Below are 19,144 nucleotides of genomic sequence, written 5' to 3' on the forward strand. Positions count from 1 at the left end.
CCACTGGGTCATACTGAATAATGGCCTTCTACCTGTAAACTGTGTCATGGTAAACAGTGACATACTCCTAATCAGCTGCTGTTAAGTAATAATGGTAGATTCACTAGTGGTAGGGTGCATCAGCAGCTGTTTTGCACATCTCTACCACATCTTAAGTTACACTGCACGTAGCAGGCACCATGGGTCTTGGGTCACACTGAGTAGTTGCATCCACTCCACTGAACACACACTTGAGGAATGGTTCTGCAAGTACAATAGCAGGCCTTGTCTGCTCACCACCTGTTCGTTCAAAACAAAATCCTGGTTGGTAAAAATATTGCTGGGTATCTTTACATGGTGGACTTAGTTTGATATTTTCACAGTAAATGTCACAGACACACTAAGTATTCTTTTCCCGTGAGATTACTCTGTCTCCAGCCATGGCTATGTAGTTAGAGAGACCATCAGCCTGTTTGGAGGGTGGGGTTGGTGGTGGTTGCTTTTGTTCTCTTGGCAAAAGTGGCATTGTTTCATTTTGGCCTCGATGGACGTTCCATTTTTTCTCTTGATTGTTGAAAACAAGATCTAAGCTGCTGCCTGGATGTTGCCTGGTTTCTTTCATGTTCAAATGGAGCTTGCTGCTGTTGCTTGTTTTTCCTATTTAACATTCTTTAAGGCAGCAGGTGTTTGTTTCAGTTTCTGGCTGGAACTATTTAGATTCCTAAGGTTGGGGGAACAAGACAAAAAAGTGCTTTAAAATGTTTGTTTTAAACGTTGCTGTGGTGTTAGTTATAGATTAATTGTATTCCAGTTTATGTTCATTTTGTTTAATTGATCATTTGACAGTTATTTTCTTTGCTTGTTCATTAGCAAACTGCTGTCAATAATGCTCTAGGTCTGTGTCATCCTGTCTCTTCTTAAGAGAGATATACTACACTTTGACTAATTCATAATTCTAGAAAATTTCTTATGAATGATAAAACCATGCTAACAGTAGGAGAGAAGAAAATATGTTGTGCTTTAACATGAGAACAGAAAAGACTGTGTGTGCTTGAGGATTCTAAAATTGGTTGTATTGGTCAAAACCTGTATAAATGTACTAATTCCTATTAAAGGAGGGAGTTCATTGTTACTCCCTGAAACCCTGAATCATAATACTTAATAAAGGTGGGAGTTCATTTGTTACTACTTGAGACCCTGAATCATTTATTATTATGGATAATCACTTCAAACATATTTCTATCACACAGGTAAACTTTAAAGACATGCTAAAATGTATTAACAGGTGTGGCTTTATTGTGTTGAGGATTATATGTTAGTATATTGAATGATGGGTCTCTGGACCTGCTATCTGGTAGAACCTTGCTAAATGCAGATGACTAAATTTTGACAGGTGTAGTTTAGTTTGCCATGATTTATAATATTTCATATTATAAAGTGGAATGAGCTGATTGGTTTTTGTGAGAATTATCAGGTTTGTGGGTTAGCAATATTATACTCTAGTTTTGAATTAGCATTGTTATACTAATGTTATGCAATGTTATATCCTGTTTTCATTGGGGATATGTTAAAATTAAAATCTGATGTGTCCTTCAGTAAGTGAAAATTTTTCAGTGGTGGCTTGCAATTTCTATTCACACTGAGATTGCTAGACAAAGTATGTAAGTGATTGTTTTCTAGTCAATGCAAGTTGAATGTCTTTCTATAAAAACAATCTTTCTATGAAAACTGTGAATGCTAAAACTTTAAATTACAGTAAATAAACCTGCAAGCATCCATTCACTTGTGCCAGTAACTTATTCATGAAATAGCGAGGTTAGCACTTCACCACAGAAGTTGTTTTTTCGGTATGGCCAAAACATACCTGGTTTCTTATCTACACAAAGTTATATACTATACCATTTTATTTCAAATAAATTTTTATCAGAATAGGGAAGTATACATTCATTATTATGATTGAACCTAAATTACTCACTTTAAGGGCAGAGAGAGGGATAACGAAAAATATTTTGGAAATGTAGCAGACAAGTAACTGAAAATGTCTTATTCCCAGAAATATTTTACTAATGGAAATGGATAATTTAGGGACAGAATATGGTAAGCTTTTCTGTATGTGAATGATTGGGAAAACTTTAATCACTTTGAGGCTATGAAGTATTAATGAAAATGTCAACTACTAGAGATGCATAGATTCAATAGGAAACCTTCATTCTGATCAATTTTGTGTTATGCAAGTACCTAAAGGCCCCAGTTAGGTCAGGAACCCATTGTGATAAGCCTCCTACAAATATATGACATAATGAAAGACAGTTCCTGCACTAAAGAGCTTACAGTTTTGTTTAAAAAAAGATGAAACAGAAGGGTGGTATAAGCAAACGGGTGGATGGGGTAACAGTAATATGAACTTGTTTTTTCATAGACTTAGCTGTGTGAATAATGTATGGTTATACAGTTTTTAATTATACTTGTAAAATTATCAGATTTATTATGGTTTGTTACTGTAGTGCTTAGGAGCACTAGTTATTGTACTTGGGTGCTGTACACACACAGAACAAAGAGACGGTCCCTGCTTCAAAGAGCTTACATTTTAAATATAAGACAAGATGGCTATAAACAGACAGATGAGACAGTATCGGTCAGCATGATAGGCAGTGATATTAGTACATCAGCAGCATTTCCATTGTCAAGTTTTTTTGTAGGTATCACAAAAACGGTGTGACACAAACACACACACACACACTATGTGTATTTACAGAGGGAGAGTGTGCACATGACCACGTGTGAGCAAGACAAGCTTTTAAAAAACAAACCAATGCCAAAACAGCTAAATGGTCTTGAGCCAGTAAGTGGCCACTGAGTCAGCAGTGTTCACTATGGGAAGACCTCTGGGGAACCCAACACAAAAAGTGAAGCCATCCTGCACAGCATTAAAGGTACACAGATGGCTGTCCTTGATGCCCTAGTCATGGTCTGTCTTAGCATAGCGAACCATGCCACACCTAGACCTATTAAACTGTCTCCAAAGGTGGCATGGGAGCTCAAAGCCAGGTTGCTGTTCATCCAGCCTGGTGATGTGAGATTTACAGGTGGTGGGAGAGTTTCTCTCTTAATTCTGATCACCACGGTGAGCTGAGGATATCATTAGTTGGATAGAGAGTGTGCAGCACTGTCCAGATAAGATTTCTGCTATGCATTTGATGATGGGGTACATCCCATATATTCCTGAACGGTGGCAAGTATGGCATTTGCTATATCTTGATGTCTTGATAAAGGTACCTGGCACCCTGATCAGTTTATTGGCTATATTCTGATGCCAGCTGTTAGGTTGAGGATTTTTGGCTAGGATTGGTAACCATACAAGTTTTGTTGCCTTCAGTATGCCTGTAATAATTCTCATGGTATGATTGAGTTGTTTGTCTGATAGTGTAGCACGTGCAGAGCTTAACCAAACTGGCACAACATTCTCCAACTCAGTAGCATATGGTGAGCCCCAAACCACATAGTGCATTGACTCCCCAAGAGAAAACTACTAGTTTGTTCAGAAGACAGTTTCTGCTCTTGATCTTTAGTGAGGTGGCATTTGTATAGAAGTGTGTGACTTAGAGTGACCCCTTCATACACTGGTTTTAGAACATGTGCCAACCTCTGACCATTCAAAAACATATTTAAGCTCAAGTTGGCTCTGAGCATGATGTAAGAGGAAGCATGTTGATGCCGTGTTTCATGTACTTGGTTGGTCTCCATTTCTTACATTAGTCACCTTTGGCAGCAATATCACTGTTCAGGTTCTCTTCAGTCTTTTGGAAGTTACAGTCCTTTGAGCCAAGCAGGTATCATGGGACTACATGAATCTCCTGGAGATGGTGTATGGCAAATTGTTGGTGAATGCATAAAATAAATTTGATTCCAGCATGAAGCCTTTCTAGAGTCTATTCTTCTGGAATCTTCAAGTGCTGGTTTTATGGCCCAGAGCCACTTGCACATGTCTACCTTGGAGCAATAGCTCAGTTGCCGTGGCAACCCATCTAGGAAGAATTTTTGACATCTTGCACAGCAAACCTGTGTGCCAGATGGTGTCATAGGCTGCTGACCAAAAGAGAGTGTAGAGGAGGATGAGTGAGTTTTTGCACATGTTTACAGGGAGTTCCTCTCAAGCATGAGGGACAGCATATGAGAAGGCATCAAAGGTGTTTTAAAAATTGAACAAGTGCGTGATAGTGGCTGGCATCATGAATTGCTTGGAGGTAGGAGTTGATGTCTGTGTGGCATATATGAGTTAATAGGTAGGGAGGAGACAGACAATGAAGGGCCTTGAAAGTGAAGACAAGCAGCTAATGTTTGATTCAGTAGAGAAGAAGAGAGCCTGTTGAGGAATGCAGAGAGAGGGGTGACATGTTCGAAGTGCCGTGCTAGGAGAATGGTCTTTGCAGCAACATTCTGAATTAATATGAGTGGGGCAAAATTGCATTTGTCAAGGCCAGAGAGTAGGATAATGCAGTAATTGGGATGCTGGATGAAAGTTTTAGCTCTGTGGATGAATAGAATAGATTATATCTTAGAGATCTTATGCAGAAGCAATCAGCAAGATTTAGACATAACCTGGAGGTCAAAGACGACAGGTTATGAGCCTGAGTGACAGGCAGGATGGTGGTGGTGTCCATTGTAGCTAGGAAAGAAAGTAGCAGGGGGACTGTTGGGAGAGACTAGAAGCTTTGTTTTAGCCATGTTGAGGCTGTGGAGATGTTAGCGAGAGAGGCTGAGATTTTAGTGTAGACAAAAGGCATTTAGGGGAGAAAGAGAGGAGTAGAGAAGAAGCTGTGTGAATTGTCAGCATGGAGATGGTAGTGAATTTGTGTTTGTGAATGAGATTACCCAGAGACAAGATGTAGAAGGAAAAGAGAAGGGGGGGACCAAGAACAGAGCTCCGGGGAACTGCCATTGAAAGTTGGAGGGTGGATAAGGATATGCAAAAGGAGTGATTAGAGAAGTAGCAGAGGCAGCAGAGGACAGTCATGGAAACCAAGGGAGAACAATATTTCAATTAAGAGCATGTCAAAGGCAGCTGACAGGTCAAGGAGTACTGGTTCTGAGCTTTAGCTAGGAAGAGGTCATTAAAGACTTTGGCAAGAGCAATTTCAATGGAGTGTAAGGCACAGAAGATGGACTAGAGGGGGTCTAGGAAGGAATTGGAGGAAAGCAACTCCAGACAGCAATTGTAAACAGCTATGCAATGAGCTTAGTGGTGAAAGGGAGGAGGGAGATGTGCCTGTCACTCTAGGTTTAAACTTTATGGTTAAGATTTGAGAATAGTAAAACTATGGATGTTTATACTGTATGCACACATATACATAGTCTAGAAAGTTGTTTTTATAAGATCACACAAGCAGGAAGTATTAACATATAAATCATTAGCAAGGAGTATTACTGGTCTAAATTTGGCTATTGAGAAACCTTTTGGGAATCCTTGAAAATCTTTGAGATAGTTCTAAACACATTTTTTTCATGGTTTTATTAAGGATTGTTGTATGAAAATATTATCTTTGATTTTTAATGTGTTTGCATTTGCTCCTTATTCATTACCCTAAGTCCTCTATGACCGTTATTTAATTGCTGCGAAAAGGACTGCAGTGTCCAATGCAGGAGTAGAGTGACTTAAAAACAAATATCTTGTTTTTATTCAGATTATGGTTCTATGTAGAACTTCACTAATCTGTACATATTTTATTTGACACACACCAAAAAAATTTGCTCTCTCCATTTCTTAGCAAAATATTTTAGAATATTATAATGAAGTCTTAGAGATATGACTTATTTTTACAAAATATACTGTAGTACATTATGAAGTATAATAAATTATTTAAAGGAAATTGCACTTGTCAAAATAAGAACAGAGTACTTTTTTCAAATTAGCAATAGAACAATTAATTCACTATAGTGTTCTTCTACATTAGTAAAAATTAACAAGATGCTATTGTACTAAAAAGAGAAATATAGAAAGAAGGAGAAATATCTCTAGCTGGGTTGGCTTACAAAGATATTGGGTCTTCATGGTCAAAGTTTTAGTACAAAACTATATAGTCAATAATAATTAACTTTTACTCTTCTTTGGTAGAGAGCAGGGATTGAAGGGGGAAGAAAGAAAGAAGCTGTGCTTTTAGATGTCCTAACATGTAAATTATATAAACATCATAAATATTTTGGTTTATACAATACATTCTTATATCTCTGGGGGTGTAATTTACCCAGTACATAATTTTGATTTCATCTTTAGTAGAAAACTGTGCGAAGCAGAACTTTATGTAGGCTTTTATCAGTAAATGTTAGTAAATGTCAATTTCATTGTACACACACACAAACTGATGAAAAAATATTTCCATTGATGATGATCAAAATTTACATATAGGCAAAGTAAGAAAACTGCTGCTTGAGAACTTATTAGTGTGTGATTTCAAGGATATTTACTCTGTATATTTTGACATGTAATGTTGACCGTTTGTTTTTAATGTTTGTAAAGCTTAAATTTTTTTTAATCTGTGTCTACAGTCACTTAGTAATTGTCAGCCCCCAAATAATTTCCCACAACTTTGAAAATTTAAATAGATTAAAAACAGAAAAAAAAGCTTAAAAATAAACATTGATATTATCTGTCTTAAAAAAAAAAAAATCAGATTTTCCAAGCCTAACTCTATGGTTGCAGTACGCTGTTACTCTGTTATAGTACTCTTCATCCCAAGTCTTTTGAAATTAATTATAAGCACTTCATTAATTGACCTACATGTTACTATAATATATTAAATTGTTGGCTCCCAAGAAGCATTTTACAGGAAAGGCATAGTTGAACATGCAAGTGAGTTTTTAATTAAAAAAAAAATACTTTGATTACATTAGCTGAATTAAAGAAACAGTTGTAATGTTTATTAACTTAAATATAACCAGTGCAAGTGTTTATATTCTAATAAAGCTGTACATTTTTCCAACATAAAATTGACCTCTTACTTGAATTTCCTGAGTGATTGATGTTTCACTGTGGAAGGTCATCATACAATAATAAGAAATTCACAGTAAGGTTTCATATGTGTACCAAGACATGGCTAATATTGATTCTTACACATAATTTCAATAAGTAAGTTTATATGATGCTGGGGAATAGGCTATAAAATAGGCTAACAAGAAAAGAGCACCTGTCCAACAGCTGATCCATTTATTTAAGGATGAAATTAAGAGTAGCAGTTCGAAAATCATTATACTGTTATTAAATCTAAGAACAGTAAATTTCAAACCTAGATCTGTAAATTTCAAACCTGGTTTTGTCAAAAAATAAGCAGAAAGGGATCGAAATACACACAAGATGACAAATCTGTAATTATTTAAGGTGATATCATACCATTTCATACGAACACACAAGGCGTGCGTTAACAGTAAACTAGCTTGCTGCACACTAAGTCTCTGTGTGGACCCTACTGCTGGGCACTAAAAGTTCCATAGTGTACTTTGACCTCCTGCTATTTGGAACGAAAGTTCTACTAAATTTTTAGTGAAAGGCAGTAGGTCAGCTTAGTGCATGGAAGGCTAGTGTGATGAACTGTTACAACCTGACTTGCCTTTTGCTAAGTCTCTATGTAGACAAGCCCTAAGTTTACACCTGTGCTACAACTCCTGTGTGCAGCAATTTTGCAGACCATGAACATCAAACTCAGAATGAAATTTGACAAAAGCCTAGTCAGTTTTATATACCCACCTTAAGTTTGGGAAAAGGCACTGCATAAAATGGGGAGGGGTAACTGGCAAGCTGGGGGACACATTTGGCTTGCCAAATCATTTTATTTGGTCTGCCTAGAGGCGGCTGGTGAAAATATTCTTGTGCGTGGGAGGCTGAGCAGGGTTGAGCCCCAGCCTACCCAATTAGCTCCTAGGCTCACCCAATCTGAGCACCAGACACAGTGCTTAAAGTATGGGGTGTGGTGGAGCAGAGCCTAGAACTGGGAGCAGGAGCCCAGGCACTCGGTCGCAGTGCCGCTCACTGGCCCAACCACCCCAGTTTCACGCATACAGGGAAGGGGCTTCTCTCCAAGCCACCTGGCTCTAACTGCTTCTCATTGGCTCCCAGCTCCCACGGCCAGTCTGATTGGGGCCAGCCTATCTCCCCCCTACTCTCCAGGCTGTGGATGAGTCGGGGCATATGTCTGCCAATGGGGAAGCAGTAACCAGAATTGGGTAGTGTAATGGCAAATATCTTCCTGGTTGGTATGTTGGAGGAGTGTTTGGGCCAGATTTAAATGGTGTGACCTCACACATGGCATTCTGCTTCACTCTGCTGCACCATGCTACACAGCTCTGGTTACTTCCTTCCCATTGATGGGTGGATAGGGGAAATGTGGTTCTCATTTCCTAACAGTCAGCCAATGGGGCGGTAACTGGAGCTGGATGGCATGGGGTAAAGTCGGAGCCTGTGCTGTTGGGGAAGTGGAGCGTAGCGATATGAGGCAACAGCAGCTTTTCTAAAAGACTGTGCCCCTTAGCTACCTGGTGCAATCTTTTTGAAAAACAAACAAACAAAAAACCCTATATGGCTGCCAAAGGGGTTTAGTGGATTTTGTGGCCTAGTCTACGTTAAAGTTGCTCATCTGTGGCATAGAAAATTGCTCAGCAGGGCACTGTGTGAAACTTACTAAACATGTCAATTTCTCTCTGGTGGGCAGCTGCTTCTACTTTTGGGTAGTTCTAATATGTACTAATTTTGTTATCTGCAGGGAACTTTAAAATGGGGGTTGGAGAACGGAGGGGATATTTTCAAGCCCACTCTGAATTTATGCCATTGTATGTAAGTTCCAAGATCTGCACTAACAGAATATATAATACTTGGCTCTTATTCAGTGATTCTCAGCCATAGATCTGAAAGCACTTTTGATACATGGGGAAATTGAGGCAGAGAGAGGTTGAAAATTCTCCAAGGTCATGCAGAGTCAGTGGGTCTCCTGATTCTCTGAACTGTGTTCCAGCTGCTGGGCCATGCTCCCTTTCAGGTGTTCTGTTATTGACAAGTGGAAGCAGGGTTTTATCTCACCTACCAGAAATGTGTTAGAATCATAATACTGAGGGAAGACATCAGAATTACGTAGTTTTTTGTCTTGTTCAGTGAAAAACAATATGGAAAGAAAAACCAAAAAGTAGTAATCATTTGCATGGTTAATCAGTTTTAATAGCTTTAATTGCTATTAGCGTGGAACTACAGTGGCAACAGAAGGGATGCTACTCCCTTCATGTAAGTTCTTAAGGGGCAGAACAATCAGACAGATATGGTGTCAAGAAAAGTGCAATTGTAGAGCTCTCAGCAGAGCAGGCATGAAACCTTCCAGGGCCATCTCTTTATTTCTCTATACAAGTTAACCTGCATAGATGATTCGGTTTTTCTTTTATGTAATACTTCTTTCCAGCTTACCAAACAAAAGTAAGAGAACTGTAGTGAGCTGGAGGGATGAAAATAGGGCAAAATCAGTTATATCGGGGGGACAGATTTTTCCCCTTCTACTTTTTGATAGATAGATCAACTAGTCAATTCTTTATATATGTTGTGATGTCTTCCAATGATAAGTTCTGATACTTCTTCCTCCTTTGACCAAATCTCCTGTGGCCAACTGCTTTCTGAGCCAAAATTTTTTTTCTTCCATGATGTTGAGCACTTCTGCCAACATTTAGTCTTTTTGCATTCAAGATTTTTTCTAACATTCTATGGTTGGTGAAGGTGAACTGGGAATTCTCCAGCTAACTTTTTTGGGTGTGTACTCAAATAACTTTCCTAATCACAACTCTGCTTTTAAAAGCAAACTGTATTTTATCTCAGGACTGTAGAGAGGTAGTAGAGTAGTTAACCAAAATAATTAATTGGGACCATGACTCTCTGTGTGTGAAATTAATTTACAAATATTTTCCAGCCATTTCATATGAATGATTAAGATATTAACCCGCTATTTCTCCCCGCCACACACACACTCTTCTGGAGTTTCACAGTCACTGCTGATAGCTACCTAGCAAAGCAGATACACGTTCTTTCGCATACAGATCTTTCTCAGCTTTAAGTTCTAAACACAACTGATAAGTTTTTTTTTTTAACAGAGAGATTTTTTTCTATTTACACCAACTCTTAAACAATTGTAACTGTTTTTATAGAATATAAAGGAGATAATTACATCCCTGCCTTGTTCGAGTATTTATAATGTTGACAAGTTCAGGATATGTTTAGGGCCATATGTATTCTATGATTCTGTAGCTGAAGAGTTGCACTGCAGAACTTAACCTTCTAGCCCTTGTGGGATGAAAGAAAATCTTCTAAATATGAATCTGTCCATTGTCTTCCTGATACTACAGTGAGCCAGTGACAAGTTTGAGACATGGACTGTCTCAGTTCAGCTCAAGTGATCATATCTGTGCATCCCAATGACTTAACTGATATTTAGCTCTATATAACACCTCCAGAGATTCAATACACTTTACAAAGGAGGCCATAAATGCTAATATTAATACTATCATTGCTGATTAACAGAAACTTATAGCTTACTATGCTTATCTTACTGGATGAGATGAAAAAAATACTTGGGATAGGTGACAGTGGGACAGTTGGTTACTGTAAATTACTCTTGGGGATGGTGTGATCAGGCCTGGGGTCTGTCGCCCAGTGGTTATGGTCTATGGCAGTTCCCCTGCCCCCAGTGGTTACGGTCTATGGCAGTTCCCCCTGCCTAATGGTTACAGTTGAAAAACTAGGGGAATGTGGGCTTCCCGCTCCACCGAGTTCTGACCTATGTCCCCGTGAGGCACGCCCACCAGCCTTCCTTTGGATTGCCTCTAGTCAGCCTCCCTGGGCCACTTCCTACCTCCATCTCATCTTCAGCAGTCTGTCCTGGTGAATGCTGTCCTGGTGGTTGCCTATCCCCTCTCTGTCCTGCAAAGGCTGCTGCTCTCCAACATGCCTTCACTCAATTTGTATCTGGCTGCCTTCTGCTCTGGAGCTCCCAGAGTCAATCCTCCTCCCTGCTCTGTCCACCCTTAATTGAACATCTCCCTTGTAGATCGTGCCTCCAAGCGGAGCATGCTCGGCATGGGCCCTCCTCTGCCCAGATCTATTCTTTAACTCCTTGCTGTCTAGTGATGGGTTTATACACCATGTCACAGATGGCAAGCTAGGAATTTAATTTCAAGTAACCTTTGACCCTGCCCATAAGAGTCTTCAAAAAGGGAAAATTTAAAAACTATATAGAATGTTGTTGTAATGTAAAAATATTGTACTGACTAAACTGAATATATAAGGGACTAATACAATAAAATCTCCATTGGAGCAGAGTCATGTTTGCTGCGCTCTTCTTGAGATGGAGAATGGCATTTAACACTGACAACACTAGTTTAAACAAATGTCAGAGTTGCTCTGTAACACAAGTCTCCTATGTTTTGCCTATTAAACTATGATAATGCGCAAGTATTTTCTTTCTGAATGTAATTTGAACGTTCTTGCTAGCTATATTAAGATTGAGAGTTCCCATTATAAAATCCTTATTTTGTTTGAACAAGTTTACCCATGTCTACTAACCTGGATGAAAAATACCTGTGCTACTGTACCACCTTCCTTCCCCTTCATTTCTTAAGCTATGTCTACATTACAGACCTTACAGCAGCATAGATGTACTGCTGCAGCTGCGTAGCTGTTCTATGCTGACAGCTCTTCCATCGGCATAATTAAACCACCCCCAATGAGCGGCAGTAGCTATTTTGGCGGAAGAGCATCTCCAGCAGATATAGTGCTGTCCACACTGGTGCTTTCGTCAGTGAAACTTATGTCGGTCAGGGGTGTGGTTTTTTTCACACCCCTGACCAAAGAAAGTTTTACTGACAAAAATCCTAGTGTAGACATAGCCTAAGAAACACCCATTGCAGTCTGAGGGAAGTTCCGTATTGTTTGTTGTGCTCTGTACTTAATTATAGCATCGTTGATCAGCTGTCTATTTAATTTAAAATGTTATAATCTTCCTGTGGTTTTGATTATGCTTCCTTTCCTTTCTGACTTCATTGCACACTTTTTCTGCTTTTCTGTCATAGGTCCTGGCTAAGGCTAATTATTTTTTGTCATGACAAAAAAGTTTAAAAATGAAGAAAAGGGTTAGTCTCAGAAAAATGCAGAAGTCACAAGTTTATAGAGAAGTGCAAAAGTAATGGTCCACATTTTTTTTTTTTTTTAGAAAATTAGCCCTTTTACAATAAGTATTTAAAATTATTTATTTAATAAATAGCATTTAAACATCCTCATTCTGATATATTGGACACAGAGATACATTTGCAAAAAACAATGGAAGAGTGTTGGTGAGTAGTAGGTAGACTGGAGTGACGAGCACAGCTTTCTGTTGTAACTCGTGTGGAAACTGCCTCCACATAAGGTACAATAGGCTGCTGGAAAGTAGAGGATGAATCTTGGGTTATGGCTACACTACAGCTTAAGTCAATATAAGTTATGTCACTCAGGGGTGTGAATTAACCCTACATAATTATGGCAACTTAAGTGTCACTAAAGGGGGCTGGAGTAATTAAAACAATGGGAGAGCTCTCTCCCGTTAGCTTACAGCAGCTTACTGCACCGCTGTAAGCTCTCTAATGTAGCCATAGCCTTTGTTTCCTTTTTTTTTTCTTCTTTTTTTTGGAAGGGTGCAGGAAGTGGAGTCATCCTTCCTTGACTGAATAGCTCTGGTGCCTGTCTCTAGTGCAGGGGTGGCCAACCTGAGCCTGAGAAGGAGCCAGAATTTACCAATGTACATTGCCAAAGAACCACAGTAATACGTTAGCAGCCCCCCAGCAGTTCCCCCACCCCGCTCCCAGTGCCTCCCACCCACCGGCAGCCTTGCCCATCAGCACCCCCCTCCCACCCTGCACTTCCCGATCAGCTGTTTCGTGGTGTGCAAGAGGCTCTGGGGGGGAAGGGGAGGAGCGAGGGCACTGCAGGCTGAGGGGAGGGCATGGGGAGAAGTGGAGTGGGGGGCAGGGCCTGTGGCAGAGCCAGGAGTTGAGCAGTGAGCACTCCCCGGCACTTTGGAAAGTTGGCGCCTGTAGCTTCAGCCCCAGAGTTGGTGCCTATACAAGGAGCCTCATATTAACTTCTGAAGAGCCACATGTGGCTCCGGAGCCATATGTTGGCTACCCCTGCTCTAGTGCCTTGTGAAGCTACTCACTAAGGCCCAATTCAGGGAAGCATCTGTATTCAGGATAGCACTTCAGCATGTGTTTAAGTACTCCCATGAATTGGAGCCTGAATTCTGACTAGCAGTAGTGAAATTTAGTAAAGTCTTGTTAATTTCACACTATTGCAGTTTAACAGGTGTAGCAGGAGAGGAACTATAACCATCAGTCTGCAGACTCAGAAAGATGACACTGCGTCATCAGATTTAAAAGCTTATCTTTTCAGTTGTAATACATTTTTTAAAAAAAATTAAAGCTTTCTATAGAAATTGATAGTTGATAAGCATGAAGTATCTAAAGAAAGAGGCTCTTCCACTCACAAGGGAAAGCTTCCATCTTGATTCTGGTGTTTGAAAATTTCAGGCACTGAATTTTATTATTCTAAGGGTATGTCTACACTTGCAGAGTTTCTGCGCTGTCAGTTTCAGCGGAGATAGGGAACCGGTGAAAGAAAAGTGCTGGTTTGTGTACTCACTTAATTCCTCAGGCGTCAGAGTGTGTTTAAAGTAGCAGCACTTCCATCACTGATGAGAGCAGTGCTGTATCCCTCTCTCGATAGGTCTTGTGGGAAGAAGAGGGTGAGCGGAAGGCATTCTGGGTCCCTGCTCAGTGCCCCGTGATGCACTGCTTCATGTCCCAGCAGCCCCATTACTTCCTTGTTTCTTTTGTGGCATTTTTTTTTAACTCCCCTGCTGTCTGGCTGCTTTCCCCGCCATATCTACAAGCAAAGGGAAAGGGAGTTTCAAACCTCCCGGGGTTTACAGGGGGAGGGGCAGATGTCCGTTTACCGGGCGTCAGAGCAGCGGAGATGCTGGCCAGAGTGGTCACTTTTGGAACTGTGGGATATCCTCCGGAGGCCAAACGGTGTTTACACAGGTTGAACGTGTCTTCACTTTCACAACAGCGCAGAAAGAACAGCAGAAGGAGTTGTATGCCTCTCATGAAGGTGGTTTTCTTTTTGCAGTGACACTTCTGAGTGTCACCGCCAAAAGTCATTAACAAGTGTAGATGCTCCTGCGGTTTTAGCACAAAAAAAGGACTTTTTGTGCTTTAGATGACAAGTGTAGACATAGCCTAAGCCTTTTTTACATACAGATTACACCACTTGAACTAAACCATAATCCCATCCCATCTCCATTGTTTACACTCCTGTTCTCAATTTCTTTTCTATTCAACCTCTCACTTTTCTCAGGCTCCTTCACCTCACAATACTATCGTGTTTTAGACTCTTCCATCTTAGAAAACCAAGCAAACAAAAAGTGACCCCACTTGTTTTTCTAGCTACTGCCCTATCTCCCTTCTTTCTTTAATTGCTAAATTCATTGAATGCATCATTTATGACTGCTGTCTTGAGTTTCTTTCCTCTAATTCCATCCAGTTCTGCTTCAACCCTTGCACTCCACTTAAATGACTCTGAAAGTCTCCAATAACCTCTTGGCCAAAAACTTAGAACCAATTATACTCATTCTTCTTGATCCTGCCTTAAACATAGTTGACCATGATCATCTTCTTGAAACCTTGTCCTCCCTTGGATTTTGTGACTTTGTTCTTACTTCATTCTCCTTCTGCCTCTCTAATTGTTCATTCAGGGTATGTCTACAAAGCAAAGAAAAACCCATGGCTGACCCATGCAGGCTGACTTGTGATCATGGGGCTTGTGCTGCAGGGCTGTTTCATTGCTTTGTAGACTTCTGGGCTGGAGTCCAAGCTCTGGGACCCTGAGAGGTGTGTGGGTCCTAGAGCTCGGGCTCCAGCCCAAGTCCAGAATGAAAACACAGCAATGAAACAGCCCAACCCCAGTGAGCCTAAGTCAGCAGGCACGGGCCAGCCGTGGGTTTTTCTTTGCTATGTAGACATACCCTCAGTGTTTCACTTGGAGGAGCCTTCTTAGCCTACCTCCAGTTTGCTGTGTGGGTTCCACAAGGCTCTGTCTTCTATATTTTGTCTCTGGCCAGTCTAATTTGCAAATACTTGTTCAACTATCCTCTATGTGGATCGCTCACAGATTTCCTTCCCTACTCCACAGGGCCAACGTGTTAGTCAAGCAACAGCATATTGCAATTCAAGCCCAAATGTGGATCTTTGCTTCTGGGACTAGGAGCTTTGATGAGCCAATCCACTTGGTCCTTGGAAGAGAGTACATGTCAGAAACACTAGAGAAAGCCATTCCTATTTCTCAGGCAAGAAGTGAGTTGCTATAGTCCACATCAAAACGTAGGGCAGGGTGGATTGATTTAAATCTCCAAGCAGAAAGCCTTGATTTAAATAATCAATTTTAATCAACTCTTCCATTTGTAGTTCAATTATTTTCCAAAGAAAGATGCATTCTCGCTGGTAGATGTAAATCAACATGTTCTAAGGGCTTGTCTACACTTATCGGAGGATTGACGCTTTGGCGATCGATGCATCGGCGGTCAATTTAGCGAGTCTGGTGAAGACCCACTAAATCGACCGCTGATTGCTCTCCTGTCGACTCCTGTACTCCATCTGATCTAGAAGAGTAAGGGAAGTCGACGGGAGAGCGTCTCCTGCTGACGTCGCCTAGTGTGGACTCCACGGTAAGTAGATCTAAGCTACATCGATTTGAGTTACGCTATTCACGTAACTCAAATTGCATAGCTTAGATTGACTTTTCCCTGTAGTGTAGACAAGGCCTAATGGTTATGACTAAGTAGAGCCTTTAAACTAGATTTGGTACATCTTTTTGCTATTTAGGAGGGTACACTAAAACTATACACATTTATTTAAGCAATTACATAGCATAATATTTTTAGGTCCTTATTAATTGTACATTTTTTGTATGTTAGAAAACAGTGAATGATGTATTGCTTATTTACTAGATAATTAACCTTTTGCTCATGATTTGTGTCAAGCTGCATTAGGATGGTAACTGGAATTTAAACAAGCACCCAAAATATTGTTTAAAATTTATTTTTATTAAGTAAAACAACCTTAAATGTTTTGGGTACATAAACTTCTCTTATCAAAATGTTTCACATTTACAACTAAATGATTTATTAAACAGAAGGATTAGCTGTAGTCGGTGGATTAAACTGATTATTTCAGATCTGACTGGGAAAAATATGCCTAAGTGAAAGTGACTGGAGCTTAATTCCCTACTTGCCTAACGCTCTTGAAAATGAGATGAGTTTCCTAGGGGTATATGTACACTGCAGTTAAAAACCTGAGGCTGGCCTTTGCCAGCTGACTCAGGATCACAGGGCTCGGGCTGGAGTCTGAGCTCTGGGACCCTACCATCTTACAGGGTCCTAGAGCCCGGATGACAGCCTGAGCCCTGTGAGTCTGAGTCAGCTGGCATAGGGCAGCCGGGGTTTTTTAACTGCAATGTAGACGTACCCTCAGTTACTTAAGCTGTCCTTCAGACTTTTAAAACTAGTTGATCTCATCCCCTCCCTTCTTGTTTTTATTCATAGGCTGGAAAAGAAAGACAAGTTTTCCTGCTTTTTCAGGTCCCAGTCGATTTCTCAACTTCGGATGATTTAGTCCAAAAATAAAGTAAATATTCTTTCTGTATCTGCAAAAAAGGCTCCTGCTGTCAAAAGCTGATTTGCACTTCAACAAACTCTGGTTGCAGGTGCTTAGCCAGTAACTTCTACTGGTTCAGTGATGTGACTTTTTCTAAAACATCAGCAAACTTCGAATGGTTTGCCTCCAGCTCTGAAATTTATTATGGTTGGCATGATTTATGGGTGACTACCAGATGCCCATGTGATAGCAGCATCTTCTTAAGCAGTTAGGCATCTAGCCTGGTACTTTGGGATGAGAATATTGCCAAGAAAATGAGGTGGAGTCAGGGCTTGATCCATCTGCCTGCAATTTAACTTTGTTGTTGGCTATTTCTTTTTTCAGTGTCTCTTGGTGTTCTTTCCAAATTTCAACAGCATTAGCAATACAGCTGCAATATTCTGCAGTTTGTCCAAGACTATGGAAATAGGCTTCAGGATATTCAGCATATCTTCTACATTTCTGTTTAGTCTGATGTTGACTACTTTGGCTGTGAAAGTTCCACCTCTTTTGTCTTTGGCTAAAAGATGCATCGAATGAGCACTGCACCCATATGTTACAAGTTAGAGGTTCCCTTCATTATCTTCTTCTAAATTTTTTTCATCTTTGCTACATTTGCTCCATTATCTATGACATAGCTATGCACATAACACTTGAATTTCTGTTCAGAGTTTGTAATAGCTTTTACTGCTGCTACTTTTAAGTATTCTGCTGTTTGGGCATTTTCGGATGTCTGTTTTACAGAAACAATTGATAGAACCCCATCTTTTGTTGTCACATAAGCACATATTACTGGATTATTGTGTACTTTGCTCCATCCATATCTTGCCAATGTTTTTTGGACACTGTTCGGTTTGCTTCTCAAATACTCTGTCCAGCAACTTTCTAGTGATGTCTGTTCTGCTAGGTGGAGCATAACCTGATCATAATGATTGAACCATGTCAATGAAATATTTATTCTGAATGACGTGAAAGAGAGAATTTTGTGTGATAAAAGAAATAAGCAATCTTTTTATCTTGCTGGAATTTGCTAGTCCTGATTGTGAACTCATACATGGCTTTATTGGATGATGAAGAATGTTCTTTTTTGATACAGGTAATTTACTGTCCGAAGTATATTTAGTTGCAGCATTGTTGGTATCAGTAAATGACAGAAGTTGTAGACACAGTAGATGACGGACATTCTTAACCCCTTATGTCTAAAGTGGACCCTGACATAAAATGGTAAAAATATCACTCTCGCTCACTATTACTGAGTGCATTTCTGCTTTAAAAAAAATGAGATTGGAAATGAAAGATTCCTCCTACTGTAGCTGTTTGTACCACTGTTGAAATGGTATAATTTATTCTAAATAAAAGAAGCGGTGAGAGACAAAAAGGCATCCTTTAAAAAGTGGAAGTTAAATTCTAGTGAAGAAAATAGAAAGGAGCATAAACTCTGGCAAATGAAGTGTAAAAATATAATTAGAAAGGCCAAAAAAGAATTTGAAGAACAACTAGCCAAAGACTCAAAAGAAATAGCAAAAAAATTTTTTTAAGTACGTCAGAAGCAGGAAGCCTGCTAAACAACCAGTGGGGCCACTGGATGACTGAGATGCTAAAAGAGCACTCAAGGACAATAAGGCCATTGTGGAGAAACTAAATGAATTCTTTGTATCAGTCTTCACGGCTAAGGATGTGAGGGAGATTCCCAAACCTGAGCCATTCTTCTTAGGTGACAAATCTGAGAAACTGTCCCAGATTGAGGTATCATTAGAGGAGGTTTTAGAACAAATCAATAAACTAAACAGTAATAAGTCACCAGGACCAGATGGTATTCACCCAAGAGTTCTGAAGGAACTCAGATGTGTAATTGCAGAACTACTAACTGCAATTTGTAACCTATCATTTAAATCCGCTTCTGTACCAAATGACTGGAGGATAGCTAATGTGATGCCAATTTTTAAAAAGGGTTCCAGAGGTGATCCTGGCAATTACAGGCCGGTAAGCCTGCCTTCAGTACCGGGCAAACTTGTTGAAACTATAGTAAAGAACAAAATTGTCAGACACATAGATGAACATAATTTATTGGGAGGAAAGTCAACATGGTTTTTGTAAAGGGAAATCATGCCTCACCAATCTACTAGAATTCTTTTAAGGGGGGTCAACAAGCATGTGGACAAGGAGGATCCAGTGAATATAGTGTACTTAGGTTTTCAGAAAGCCTTTGACAAGGCCCCTCACCAAAGGCTCTTAAGCAATGTAAACTGCCATAGGATAAGAGGGAAGGTCTTCTCATGGATTGTTAACTGGTTAAAAGATAGGAAACAAAGGGTAGGTATAAATGGTCAGTTTTCAGAATGGAGAGAGGTAAATAGTGATGTCCTCCAGGAGTCTGTACTGAGACCAGTCCTATTCAGTATGTTCATAAATGATCTGGAATAAG

The 19,144-nt window shown here is 39.9% G+C and overlaps 1 protein-coding gene across 2 annotated transcripts in view; it reads left to right on the forward strand.

Moving 5' to 3' along the window:
• RBPJ (recombination signal binding protein for immunoglobulin kappa J region) overlaps positions 1-19,144 on the forward strand; it is a 78,762-nt gene that overhangs the window by 1,322 nt on the left and 58,296 nt on the right. The window lies entirely within an intron of this gene.

Source organism: Malaclemys terrapin, chromosome 5, assembly GCF_027887155.1.
Source record: "Malaclemys terrapin pileata isolate rMalTer1 chromosome 5, rMalTer1.hap1, whole genome shotgun sequence".
Classification (NCBI taxonomy): Eukaryota; Metazoa; Chordata; order Testudines; family Emydidae; genus Malaclemys; species Malaclemys terrapin.